A 13,661-nucleotide genomic window follows, 5' to 3' on the forward strand; every position below is an offset into this window, starting at 1 on the left:
TTTCTTTTTCCTGTGGTCTCCTTTGAAATGTATGCCTGATCACTCTTGGTGATTAGAAAGAAAAAAATGAACATAAGGTTTAAAAAATTTTGGGGTTGCTTTCTCAATATGCTTCTTGCCTATACATTTTCTCTCTATTACTGTTTCTTAAAAATATGGATGAATGTTCTCTTAGATTTAAGTTACAGCTCATTTAGAAGTCATTGAGCTTGCGACCTTTCCTCTTCCGCTGTAAGTCACCAAAGAGTCAGCGCATGGTCCTGTGGTCTTCGGTCATGATGAGACAGGTGGCACAGCCTAGGGAGAAAAGCCTGCCAGCTGGTTGCCTTGACTTTGACTTACTCATCTATAGAATAGAGACAAAATAACCTCTGTTGTTTCTAACTCTAACTTGAAGAGAAACTCCCTCCAACAGTTAGATATATAAAATATCTATTCCATTGCCTAGCATCTAATAAATGCTTCCTATATGCTAGCTATTTTCAGTATTATCTTCATCGGGGCTAGGTGTATACTGAGATACCCTTTACAAGTAGAACATTTCACAGGCACAGTCAGACCACTCCAGGACCCTCCTCAATTTTACTGTCGTAGGTAATGATTTTAAAGGCTTAGATATAAATAAGATAGACTCCAGCAGCAATTTTGAAATCAAGCATGTGCTTTGTTTAGTTGGCCGTGGTTAGGCAGGGCAAGGCCCATGCCTTTGCTGGATTTGGAAGCTAACAGGTTCAGCTAAGTTAGATCTGACACAGTGGGATACTGATCAAACTTGGTACCATGTAACACAACTCCCGTGGATTCCTCATCCAAGCTGACCTCTCCCATTAACTCCTCTCTGGTTAACCACATCCATTTCCTACAGACCCATTCAGGCATCCACTCAGCATGAACACATAGAAGCAAGCACTTGCTTGGCCAATGTGTAGAGCTGGGTATAATTTGTCTCGAGGGTCTTCTCTCTGGGAGAGGGGCAGTCATCTTGATTGTGTATGAATGCCCAACCCTATTTCATATGAATTGATTTAGAATCTCTTGGATGCATCTCAGTACAAGCATTTTTAAAACCTCCAATGTTCAGCCAAGTTTGAGAACTTGTATCTGTGGGTCCATGGGCTAGCAGTTCTTGCATCTCGGAAGGTTTTTTAGAAATGCAGACTCATACCACACACCCAGACATACTAGGTTAGAATCCCAGATGACTGAGAAGCATTGACCTGGGAGACTGGAAACCCGCTGAGGAAAGTGACCCCATTTCTGTTTCTTTGTAAAAATCTAGCTGATGGGGAAATGTTTTTTTCCATACTAGTCTAGTCTTTGCCTGAAGCCTTTTTGGAGTGCGCTGGCCTTAGGAGTTGGTCTTGTAATGGCAAACTATGCCAGCATCAAAGAGTCTTCTGTTTTGTGGTTTAGTGTATTTCTGGGAGGTTATGACATGTTTCATTTCCTTGAGATTTAAAGCCCTTGAAAATACTCTGAAAATTCTCTTTGGGTGTTTCATCTGCCTTTTCTCTTATTTTGTCATCAATGCTCAAGAAAAGAAGGAGCCTTTTAAAAGGGCCTGCTGGTTTTCATTCCACATTTTCCCCTTTCTCTGACTGCTTTCCCTCTTAAATATTCAGACCCAGGGGAAGAGGACAGTCACTTGAAAGGACCACGGGGTCCCTGGGTTCTTCTCCCCCCTCCCTCCTCTGCCCCTCAGGTCTGATGCTAAAATCACACAAGCACTCAAAGTGAAACCCTGACAGGTGCCCCGGGGACCCCATGCTGAACCTCACCTTTTGATTGGGAATGTTCTTCAGGGCATGAAACACACCAAGTGCTCATTTGCCTGAGAGTGTGTGGCTGGAGAGAAGGGACATAACGGCGGTTTTTGAAGAAGAGTCAAGATTTACAGACAGAAAGCTCACTGCGAGGTGCTGAAGCTGTTCCTCTGCCCAGCCTGTCAGAGAGAATAGCGTTAACTGACATGCTCCAAGTCAGCCTGTACACAGGAAAACGTGGGAGCTCAGCTGTGCGGACCACATCAATCTGAATGAAAATCTCCAGTGTTCCTCCTGGGGAGAGAAGTTTCTGCTTAGCTCGTGAACTGTAGGCCCTTTTCCGGTCCCAGAAGAAAATGAGTGGGGCTTTTGTGAAAGGTTATGTAAGGCTGCTGGGTTTTTTTTTCCCCCTAGAGTAAAATTCTATTTATATAGGGGCGAAACTGCCTCTCAGAGAGAAAAACACATTTTATTTCCTATAGCTTAGGAAGGATACTTTAATCAATCCTCAAGAAAGAATGAAAGGGAAAGAGGAAGGACAAAATTGCAGGCAGTGAGAGTGGGGCATATGAGAAGGAACAGGAGTAACCGTACATCACCAAATGGTTTCAGTTTTGATTCCTGGTCAGGGCAGGTATGGGAAGCAAGTAATTAATGTCTCTCTCTCTCTCTCTCTCTCTCTGTCCCCCTCCCTTCCTCTCTTTCTAAGATCCATGAGCATATCCTCTGGTGAGGATTAAAAATAAAAAGAAATAGGGGTACACAGAGATAGGGGTACACAGAGCTTCATCATTGCGCTGGCCCTTGTTTCCGCATCTTTTATAGGGTGCCCAACCACTCCTGTTGGCAGGGATCTGAGCGGTTTCCCAGGAAGCAGGGCTCCCAATGTCGACAGTAGCATCACCCAGGTACACTGGAATGGTTCGTCACCTTCAATTAGGTAATGTGGTGGGGATAGGAGCAGGAAAAATACTGAAGTGTGTTTGGCAGGGTTGTGGCATTTTAGACAACGTGCTGTTAGTCAGATGGAGGGATAATTAGGGGGAGCAGCAAGGTCGATTGGGAGGGGGCTGTTTAAACACTCCAGAGAAGTGTGGTGCCCATCTGGAGGGCAGAAACAAGCTGGGCTATTACCTGAGTTGTGGAGTCCTCACTTCTAAACCTGTGCTAAAGTAAAACTTGATGTTCAAACCTGAAGGTGGTTTTCTTTTTTTCCAACTATCTGGCCACAAAGCTCAGAAACAGCTTATTTTCAATATCAGGATATCTTCTGGAGATGGTAGGATGACGTATTTATTGGAAAAGTCATGTCTAAAAGTCACATGTTTCATTGTGCCTACTATAAAGCTGGATGCATATTGATTATTCAATAATACTATCATTCAACTGATTTCCATATAATGATTATTGTCAGTTTGCCCAGAATTTCAAGTTGCTCTTATGCACAGGACATACAAAGTTCAGTTAAGGATGTGTTAAATTTCAGAATACTAAGTTTTTAACTACAGAGAAGTTTATTCTATTCTTTTCCTCTCCTTTTTGCTGGACTTTTTCCCTTAACATGTCACTATCACTATTTTTGCTGGCAGCATTCCAAACATTTCATGAAAAATTCAAAATCAGGGATATCCCACAAAAACCGAAATGCGAATTTGTGAACTCTGTAGAATTTTCTATCTCTTAAGCCCTGTTACTAATGCATCTGGGGTGCTTACCAACTTACACATACAGGCATGGAACAAGATAAAGTAGGCGAATAATTATTTCTATATAAAAATCCCAGGGGTAGACTCTGTTTAAGTTTTAGGGGAGCCATTCTTGAGGACTGGAATGAGTCAAAGAATTAAAACGTTATTTTTGTAGAAGGCAGTGGAAGCCGAGACAAGGCAGTGAGTTACCAGAAGTAGCCAGGCTGAAAAGGTCAGCACTTGGCGTGCTTTGGTGTGTCAGTCAAGCAGAAAAGGACCTGGGCAACTGTCTGAGACGACTCTCTCCTGGTGCCGACGATGAAACAGGGAAGTGAACTAACTGAGGCCCCGCATCACCAGTCTGGGAATGAGACCCGTGAAACGTCTCTGCGCACAGGGGGTTACACCTCGGCTGTACCAAGAGCGAACTCCATGACCCTCTTAGAATCCAGGCTCCTCATCCCTAAAATGGAGAAAACCGTTGCTAAATGGGTTAATGAAAACAAAAGAAAAGATGGATTACACCAAAGGATTATCACAGTCCTTGGTACATAGGGAGGGAGCACTAAACTCCTTCTGTTTTTATTCATTCATTCAACAGATGCTTATTGAGATCATGCTTGGTTTATCCTATATGGTTGGCTCCTATGGTGGATGTAAAAACATATCACACACATGCACTGTGTAAACAGAGTTAACAGAATGCTTGGGGAGATAAGATCTTGGCAGTTTAAATAAGAAAAAAGAGAGGCAGAGGCACGAGACAATACATCATTAGGAACCAAAGGAGTGAGGAGTACAGATAGAGGAGGGGAAGGGAAGAACATTATCAGAGAGGCTTCACAAACGGGGAAGGACTGAGTCGGGTGGGCGAGGTATTCAGAGAGGAAGAGAGTGCATTCCTCTGCGGACACGGTTCTTTACATGCTCAGACTCTGGGAGACAGGAGAAGAGGAAAGGTGGGAGCACCTCATTTCTAACGGCTGGCCACCAGCTAACCACAGCACTTGTTCTTATGAGCAGCGATGGGCTCCTGTGTTCACCAGCCTCTTCCTGAGTGGGCTTGCGATAGCCTAGGAGAAAAAGGGAGGGAGAAGCGACAAGGTCACCCGAGCAGTAACCTTGGCAGCATACATAATGTAATTTTGCAGTGAAGAGGTTTTGTCTACAAGGCTTTTTCCTAATAATTTTAGGGAGGTCCCACAAGGACAGACTGCTCGGGAAGGACAGTTGCCGTCATGCACCACATTTTGAACTCTGAGATCTAGTAGCTGAGAAAGCAAATTGAGGCCCCTGCACTGCTGGAAATTACTATTTCCATCTATTTCCTTTCCACACAGCTTCAAAATGTGTGAAAATCTTTGATTCAGGCTGCCAGAATCCTTTATTACTAATGCATGAAAGGGTACTATCTCACTCATCAAAGGTTTTCTGTACAGTTCACAGCCAAAGGGTAGGTTATCCCAACCCAGAATTTTCAGCTTAAATAGCTTTTTCTTTTTCCTTTCTCTCCAAATACACCGTCATATACGGTTATGATAAGTAATCATTGATAGATGATAATGTTGCTTTATGTTTGTCTGATACTTTCTATTTCCTAGTGGCTTTCACATCCATTACCTAAATTCACTTCCCAATACTTCTAAAAGGTGGGCAGAAGAGCTAATTCATTTCACATGTTTTGCAAGTGACATTATGAAGACTGGTGGTCTGTCATTTGCTTAAGGTCACACAGAAGTTACTAGTTGTGGAAGGAAAACCCAAATCTCTGACTTTGAATTCATGTATTCACTAGCATGTATTTGATGCCTCCTAAAAACAAAGGGAAAAACAAAGCAAGGATATTTCACTTTTTTCATTTTTGTTCAACAAAAATGCATGTTCCAAAAAAAAAGACATCTAACACCCAAATCTTAATTTCTAATATCATTTTCTAATTAAAAGAACACAAGCTCCTGGAAAGAATGGCTGATTCTAAGATTTAGGTTCAGAATCCATAAGATAAGCCTGGAGTATTTTATGGTGCCAGAAAGTAAGGAAGTTCTTTAAAAAAATGAAAAATAGAGTATGTCAAAAGGACACAGGAACTAGCTGAAAGCTCTCAACTTGAGCAACACAATAAATCAAGTGATTTTGGATTACAATCCAACATACAAAATAAATATCCATGAGTCCGTACTGCTATAAGCAAATGGGAGTAGACACATCTCCCATGCAGAAGAATTCCAAATAATTTATATGGATAAGTTCATTTATCTGGATAATCCACTTTCAAGGAGGTGGAGGCCAACCCCCACTCTTTTCAGCGTGGGCTGGCTCAGTGACTTCCTTCCGAAGAGTGCAGTATGCGCGGTGGGGGAGGGTCACTTGAAAGAGGAGAAACCTGATAACCGCTCCCTCAGCCAGATGGTCAAGGCCATCATCAGCGATGATAAATCATGTTAATAGCAAGTAACCCTGGTGTTATGTGATGAGAGTGGCACTTCATCTCTGTGATCTTCCTTTCCCAAAGTCATAACCTCGGTCTCATCATGGGAAACACAGCAGACAGCACCAACCGAGAAGCATGCCACAAAATACCGTACCAGAACTCCTCAAAAGCATCCAGGTTGTCAAAAACAGGGATAGCCTAGGACAGTATCAGTGCCACGAGGGGCCTCAGGAGACATGGTGACAAAGTATAACATGCTCCCCTGTGTGGGGTCCTGCAACAGAAACAGAACTATAGGTAAAAACGAAGGCAATTAAGTAAAATATGAACTTCTGTTAACAGTGCATCAATATTAACATTAATTTTCATACATGTACCCTATTGATGTGTTATTAGTAATTGGGGAAACTTGGTATGGGGTGGATGGGAACTTTTTGACCTATCTTCACAATTTAATCTAAATTAGAATCTGTGAGTCTACACCGAGTCTAAAGTTAACATTTATTTTGAAGAATGCTATCTCGTTTTGTAAGAATGGGAGAACAAGTCCAACACTGAATTCCACTGGGCTTGTTTCTTCCAGTCTAAAATAAGGATGATACTTTTTACCCTCATATGGGTATTCTGAGGATTATAGAGGATGTTTCTATAACCCTTAGTTCTGTTTCTCAAAAGGTGGTTGGTGTGGGCACCACTTGTGTGCTTTTTTAAATGCAAATGTCCAGACCCCACCTCACCACCCCTGATCAGGGCCCTGGGCAGACCTGCAGAAACTAAGAAACAGCATTTTAGTGTGCTTTCCAGGTGCTTCTTACACACACTTGACTTTGAAACCCCACACTTTGCTGTACAATAATCATAATGACCAATATTTAGGAAACTATGCGTTTTAAAGTGATGTGGCAGATATTGCATATGAAATATTTACTACTCACTAGTTCCTGAATTTAAAAAAATGTATTTCCCTTCCTACTCAGCAATGCCAACTAAAGGGCTCTGTTTCCCAAGACACCCTTGCATGTAGGTGTGGCCATGCAACAGTTCTGGCGAATGTCATGGAATTGGGAGACTCCTTGGGGTTTCGGAGAAAGTTTACACTCCACACCTGAGGACCACTTTCGTCCTCCTGGGGCTTCTGTTTCTGGGTCTGGATGGTGGGAGCGAGGCCTGCAGTCAGAATAGCCACCCTGCACTGTACTGCTAGTTAAGGACAATGAGAAGGAAATAGGAGGAAGCTTGAGTCTATGATCGCTTCCTTGAGCAGCAATACCATCTTGGGACTGCTCCCTTCTGGACTTGTTACTGTGAGCAATTAAAGCTCTATTTAGTTTTAAACCACTGTAATGGGGTTTCTGTCATGCGGCGCCACGCTCAGCCCCAGCGTCTGTGTGTTCCCTTGTTAAGTTCTTTACTCCTCACAGTGACACCGTAAGGGAGGAACTAACACCATGCCCTTTTCCACGTGGTGAGAGTGAGACACTAGGAAGTTAGCCAATTTTCCCATGGCTCTGTGCTGGGAAATTGTAGACCTGTGATTCCAATTCTGGCTTTAAAACACACACTCTTGAATGCATGCTGTAATTTCTAGGTCGATAGCAGATATTCGTATTATATTATTGTTGTTATTTTCATAATATTCCCCTTTCCTCTCCAAAATAGGTGATATTTTCCTATGAGCCATTCGTTATTTAGACACTTCTAGATTATTGAGTATCTAAATAAAAACTCAATTTTCTGCTAATCGTTTTCAAATGTCACAGTTTTCACTAACAAGTGCTAAGGCAGCTTTGTGCACCTTAATTTCCTCTGAAAAGAAATCCACTGCCACCTTGTAAAAGACTAACATTCCCTCCACAGCTCTGGAATGCTAATGCCCTACCTTAACGACCAGACAAAGCTCTGTGAGTCACACATGTGTTGTAATCTCTCTCCTATTGTAGTGTAAGGGAATTTCACATAGTTTTGATATATCGTGTAAATTAGGCCAACAAAGTGCTGTGCTATGTCTTCATTAAAATAGGAGATGGTAATAATGCAACCATGTAGCGTGGTCTTGCAGCCTTTGAGTTATGAACATTCAATAGCATCTCCTTACTTGTGCTTAAGTTGGCATTTGTGAGCAGCATATAATCAATTAATCAATAACCCAATTTTCTGTTAAAGAGATGGCGCATCATTTGTTATAAAAATCAGGGACCATTGTATGATTTTATTTAAAAAAAAAAAAAGAGCTGTGCCAGCAAGGAAACTTCTTTGAAAAACATCGAAAGCCTTTATTCAGGGATGAGGATTTTGCTTAAATCAGCCGAAGGTGAAATTGGATACAATTGTTCAGTTCCTGAACCATTTTATTATTTTGCAGCGACTGGAAAGGAAAGCACCAATTTGGGGTTGCTAGTAAGGAGGCATTGTTTTTACTCACGATTAGATATGGCTAAGGGGATTCATTTACGAAATGCATAGGGAAAGTAAACTGATCCTAAAACTGAAAAGTTTAAAGCCGACTCCTTCCTCTCTCTTACAAAGTTTGAAGAGCATACACAGTAGCCTTGTTTGTCTCCCAGAAGGTCACGGCAGCACAGAGCAATGCGACTAGGATGGCAGCGCCGACAGCCGCGTGGAGATGAAAACCTGGCCCTCCCTAAGCCTGACGTGTATTTGTATTCTTATCTTCATTATAATTCCTGCCTAAGAAGACTTACATGCTTAGTGTGAAAATTCAAACACAGTGTCATGAAAATGTGTGAGTGGGAGAAGGAACCTTGATCCATATTCAAACTTTTACCCCCAGGGTAAATCACTGTTCATCGGTTATGTTTAGTCTTTTGTTTCTTTCTGTCACTTTCTTTTTCCACTTTCTCTACCCACCACACAATTACTGTGAAACTTTAGGAAAGTTACGTTTCTGGTGTGTCACATCGAAATACTGAACACTGTGTTCTCTTTACCTGCATAAGGAAATAGATCTGAAAACAACAGCAACGACAAAGCAAAACACTCAAATATTTGCTCTGTCATTTAGAGGACATGATCAGAGGATAATGACCTCTTCAAATCAGAACACCTTTAAAGAGACAAGTGCAAGACATGCCTGTCTCTTCTTTCCACATGGAGGGAAAGAAGTAGGCTCCACAGCCTCAGAAATGCCCACCCATCCTCAAACACCTCTCTTCTCAGAGTGGCCTATGCACCGGCCATCTCAGCACCATATGGGTGCCTGTTAGAAATGCAGAAACTCAGGCTTCATCCCAGAGCTGCTGATTCAGAATCTGCATCTTAACAAGATCCCTTCACAAGGTACACAAGGTATACAGAAGCCAGAGTTTGGGAAGCACTGTCCTAGCTCTGGCAAGCTTCCTGCTTGAACCCCTGCCGTGTTCTAAGAGATGGGACTGCTCATGAAGTAGCAATGTCATCGGAGAGACAGGCAGTGTCATCACAGCCCTTTCACTCATGAGGCTTCCAGAGCTGCTCCAAAGGGCTGACTGCTGTCCTCACTCAACAGTGCCCAGATCAGAATACCTGTCCCAGGGCTGGCTTAGATCCCTGCTCTTCACTCAGGCCACTCCCCACATTCCTTACCTGTGCCTCTGAAGGCCCGCGGCACTCAACTTCACAGTGTTTTCTAGTCCAGTAATTTGTTATGAATCATATACAGCTGGGTGTTATTTTGCTAGTGCAGTCTCTCCCTAATGAAATCATTAGTTGAGTGATAAAAGAGAAAAGACCAAGAATATATTTCCTTTATCCCAGGACCCTCAGTTAGTGCTTGATTATGATAATGGTGATGCAGTAGTGCAGAGAACATGAAAAAATGATGGATACTTTTGCCTTGGACTTTAGGGGAAAATAAGCATAGGTTGACTTTTTGTGCTGCGAGGACTTCACAGGAAGACAGAATATTATGCCAAAGATTCTATCGGCTTTCTGCCAGCAGGGAAACGAAGGCATTGTTAGCTTCCTTCTTTTTCTCCCTCATGCCACGGCACCATTAAGTCTTTATTTCTCCCCAATGTTTATCAATTAGAGTTTCAAACCACAGAGGTTTCTTCCACAAACACGTGGAAGTGGATTGTCTTCCCCTGTGACATCTTAACTTTACCTTGTTGGAAATTAGCATCCAAGGGGCCAATCAGAATTCCACTGAAATCGCCAAATCTAAATATTATTAAAAAGTAAAGAGGTGATGAGAAATATGTTGAGAGACGTTAAAGAGAAATCTTCATTAAATTGAATTTCAACATATTTTCCTTAGTCAAGCCACTGTTCTTTTTGGTTCACTAAGATACCATTGCTAGTTCAGTATTTTAATGGATTAGGCAATAAGAAACATCATCCAGGCCATTACAAATGCAGTGACTTTGAATGATGGGTCATCCACTGCTTGAGAAACATGGTTTCAGTTGGGACTTGGATCTCTCCTTTTGAAGCAGTCTTGAGGCTTTTATTGTACTGATATCTATGGGAAACATCAGGTTAAGAAAATTTTGTCTCTGGATTCTTGCAGAAATAATAGCAGGGTGGGGAAATCATATCTCACCTTCTGTCATACCACTGACTTGACCTGTAAAGATGATGAATATCGAGGAGTAAAACCAGGAGGCACAGAATTTTCTTTTTAATGAATCAAAGCCGAGTTTCCTATAAATGATGCATTTGGGGGCATTTGTCATGGACTTGTCCACCTTCTAAAAGTTTTAGGCCTCGAATGACTCTAAGCTTGAGATGTGTGGCTTGAGTGCTATTCTGTGACAGCATTGCTTTCTTTCCAGGAACAATGTAATTAAACTCTTGATTGAATGAAGAAACATGCCCTTGGCTGTGTATGGCATTTTGTTTTTGAAAGGCTTCTCCTTGCTGAAGCTAATCCATTTCGGGATGGAAAGGTCAAGCGACATCTCAAAAGCTAGAACTGTTAGATTCAGACTCTGCATTCCTTTTTTCCAGGATGGCAGACCTATTTGTAGAAGCCTGACAATTCCCATGAATAGGCAAATGATGGTTATTAACTATGCTGGCGCTGTTTACCCAATCATTTCTGCTTTCCAAACATCCACTATTTGATGGTTATGTTTCCTACCAGGAGCTGAGAAGTCATTGACCTTGATAGTGGTTCATTCCTTGCTTGAAGTTCTGCCAAGATCTCATGTATCATATCTCCCTGCACCGTAATTCCAAGCATTGGCTGGTTATCTGGTTGAAAACAAGCTTTGGGGCAGTGAGAAGCACAGTCCAATTTCCACCCAGTGAGTTTTCATGGATTCCTCGGGGAAGCAGGGAGAGGGTGTTTGAATTCCATAATGGTGTTTGTACTTTAGCATATAGTTTTTATTTATTTATTTTCGCTTAGCATCTAAAATCTGTGATTGAGTTTCTGTTTTGGGTGTGTGTTAACCCTTCAAACTAAGAATATCAAAGGAACTAAGAGGAAAATGGATTGTTTAATGTTATCAAATGTTTAAGAAGAAAAACTGAATCTTGCCTATTGAGCCTTGGTACAGCCAGGTTGAAGAGTGGGGATAGAATCAAACAAAGCGTCTCTTTGTTCTTTTAGCCTCTACGTTAAAAGAAAAAGAACATTTACTTAACTGCTCTATAGATGACTTCCTGGGCTTTATTTTGCTGGTTTATGCTCTAATTGGAGACTTGGAGCTCATCGTGAAGTCTGTATTCAGACCAGGTTCAGCTCAGACTAATTAATGGAATTATGTAATCGATTGGTTCTATGTATAGGTCTATTTTTAGAACTCATATTTTGAAATGAGAACACAGAAGTGGCAATCAGGTTCATGAGGGCACCCTACAAAGTCCCTCATTTCTCCTTCCTCTTACATTGCACAACCAATAGAAAATACAACACGTTTTCCTTCTTTGAAAGGTTCTTGGCACTCACGTTTGGATACAAAATCTCTCTTGCCCATTACTTCAGGCTGTGTCTTCTTTTTCTCAGAGTTCTCTACCACCAGGGATATTTTTCAGGCAAAGATTCAATTCCCAGTAATTTCTAGAGCCAGGAGATAGCCTTAAAGAAGGGTGCAGGGCAAAAGCAGGAGAATTCAGTTCTACTGGTGAATTACACAAATTATTTAAACCATTGTTTATATTCAGCCAGCAAGTACCAGTATGGATGTTCATCTTGCTAAAACATTAAAATATTTCTTCACTGGTTGATAAATATTGGCTTCCCAAGGTCTTACAATGGGCTCACTGCCTCCATTCTGATTGGCCAGTGCTTATGCCAGTCAGCTGCCCAAAGTGCCCCTTCTAAGATACCCACCCGGGCTTCCCCCAGTAACTTAGGAAGGCCAGGTATACCCTCACTGGATCCTGGATCACCGTGGCACCCTGCAGTCTGCCAGTTAAGGTACCCAACCTGACTCCCCCTAGGTTGGCCAGCTCAGAATCTCCGAGCCCCGGCTCCTCTTGTGCTTCCCCGGCTGCCTAAGGGTGTGACATCTGAGCACCTTGTGTCACCGTCCCATGGATGTCCACAGGAACTTCAGATCTGAGAGAGCTGGGACTCCTGAGTCTCTGCCCCGTTGGTTGCTAATGCTATGCATTTCATGTTGTGTGTGCTTTGTTGCCTCAGTTCTGTGGAGTAAGCCCTAACTGCCCTTGTGACCTTGAGAGGTCTTCATGGAACAAATCAGGTCACATGCAATGACTGAATCTGTGCTTTCTATAGTGATTTTTAAAACTTCTATCGTTTTGGTATTATTTACAGAAATAATTGTGTTCAGTGGAGAAAACTTGAGAAAAGATAAATAGAAAAAATACGTATAGATCATTATTATTATCTGACCCAGAGACTTACTGTTAAAACTAATATTTTGTTTATATCTATTTTTTCTTGATATTAAAAGAGACATCTTATATAACTTTTCAAAAACTTAACCATCCATGGTTAACACAGTTTTAATATCTCTGGGAGTTGAATCAAAGAAGTTGAAAGTCAACTAGTTTATCGTTCGGGCCAAGGGAAGAAAACCCTTTACATAACATTGCTCTTCAAGGTCCTCCAGCTTCCCCCTTGACACCTCTGATGACGGGGCCCACAGCCTTGTTATACTTACTTCTTTCTTCACGTTTGCATCATTAATTATTCTAGGAAGTTAAGTTTCAGTCTTGATTTATTTTTTCTTTCTGCCTTTTACCCTTCTTAGCATGCCCGAAGGGGTGAAGATGGAAAAGAAATGGCAGGTTTTAGGGCATTGGAGCTGGCCGAGCTATGGCAGAGACCAGAGGCTTTGCGGAGCTGTAATACTTGGTCATGAGACTGCATAAGTCTCTTGGATAAGCCTTTTAATTGGTTGTTGTCACTTTCTCTTTTCTACAGAGACTTATGGTGGGGGACTTATGTCAAACTGGAGAACTTAGAGGTGTTGAAAGTTCCAAGGAAATAAATCATGTTTACCAATTTCATGCTTTTTTTGACTGGACACAGTACATTTCAGGGGGAAAAAAAGTAGGATGTATGTGAAAACAGGTTGGGTTGGAAAAATATCTAGAGGTTACTTCACTATCATAATATACATTTAAACTTATCTTCTCATCACCTTCCTTGCTCTCTGGTCTTGAGAAGACTAATGACATGATGATGCCCAGTGCTTGGATGTTTGGAAGAGGAGCGCAAGCAAATGTCAGGTATCAGTGCCATCCCGAGCAGCAGTGATTGCCCATAAAGTGGTTCACATTATTGTATTCCACGAACTAATTCACTCATTTATCAAGTATTGAGGTAAGAGGAACATAGTTGCCAGAAATAGACAAGTTCCTTGA

This window comes from Phyllostomus hastatus, unplaced genomic scaffold (genome assembly GCF_019186645.2).
Source record: "Phyllostomus hastatus isolate PE091 unplaced genomic scaffold, TTU_PhHast_1.1 phas_contig_80, whole genome shotgun sequence".
NCBI classification, from domain to species: domain Eukaryota; kingdom Metazoa; phylum Chordata; class Mammalia; order Chiroptera; family Phyllostomidae; genus Phyllostomus; species Phyllostomus hastatus.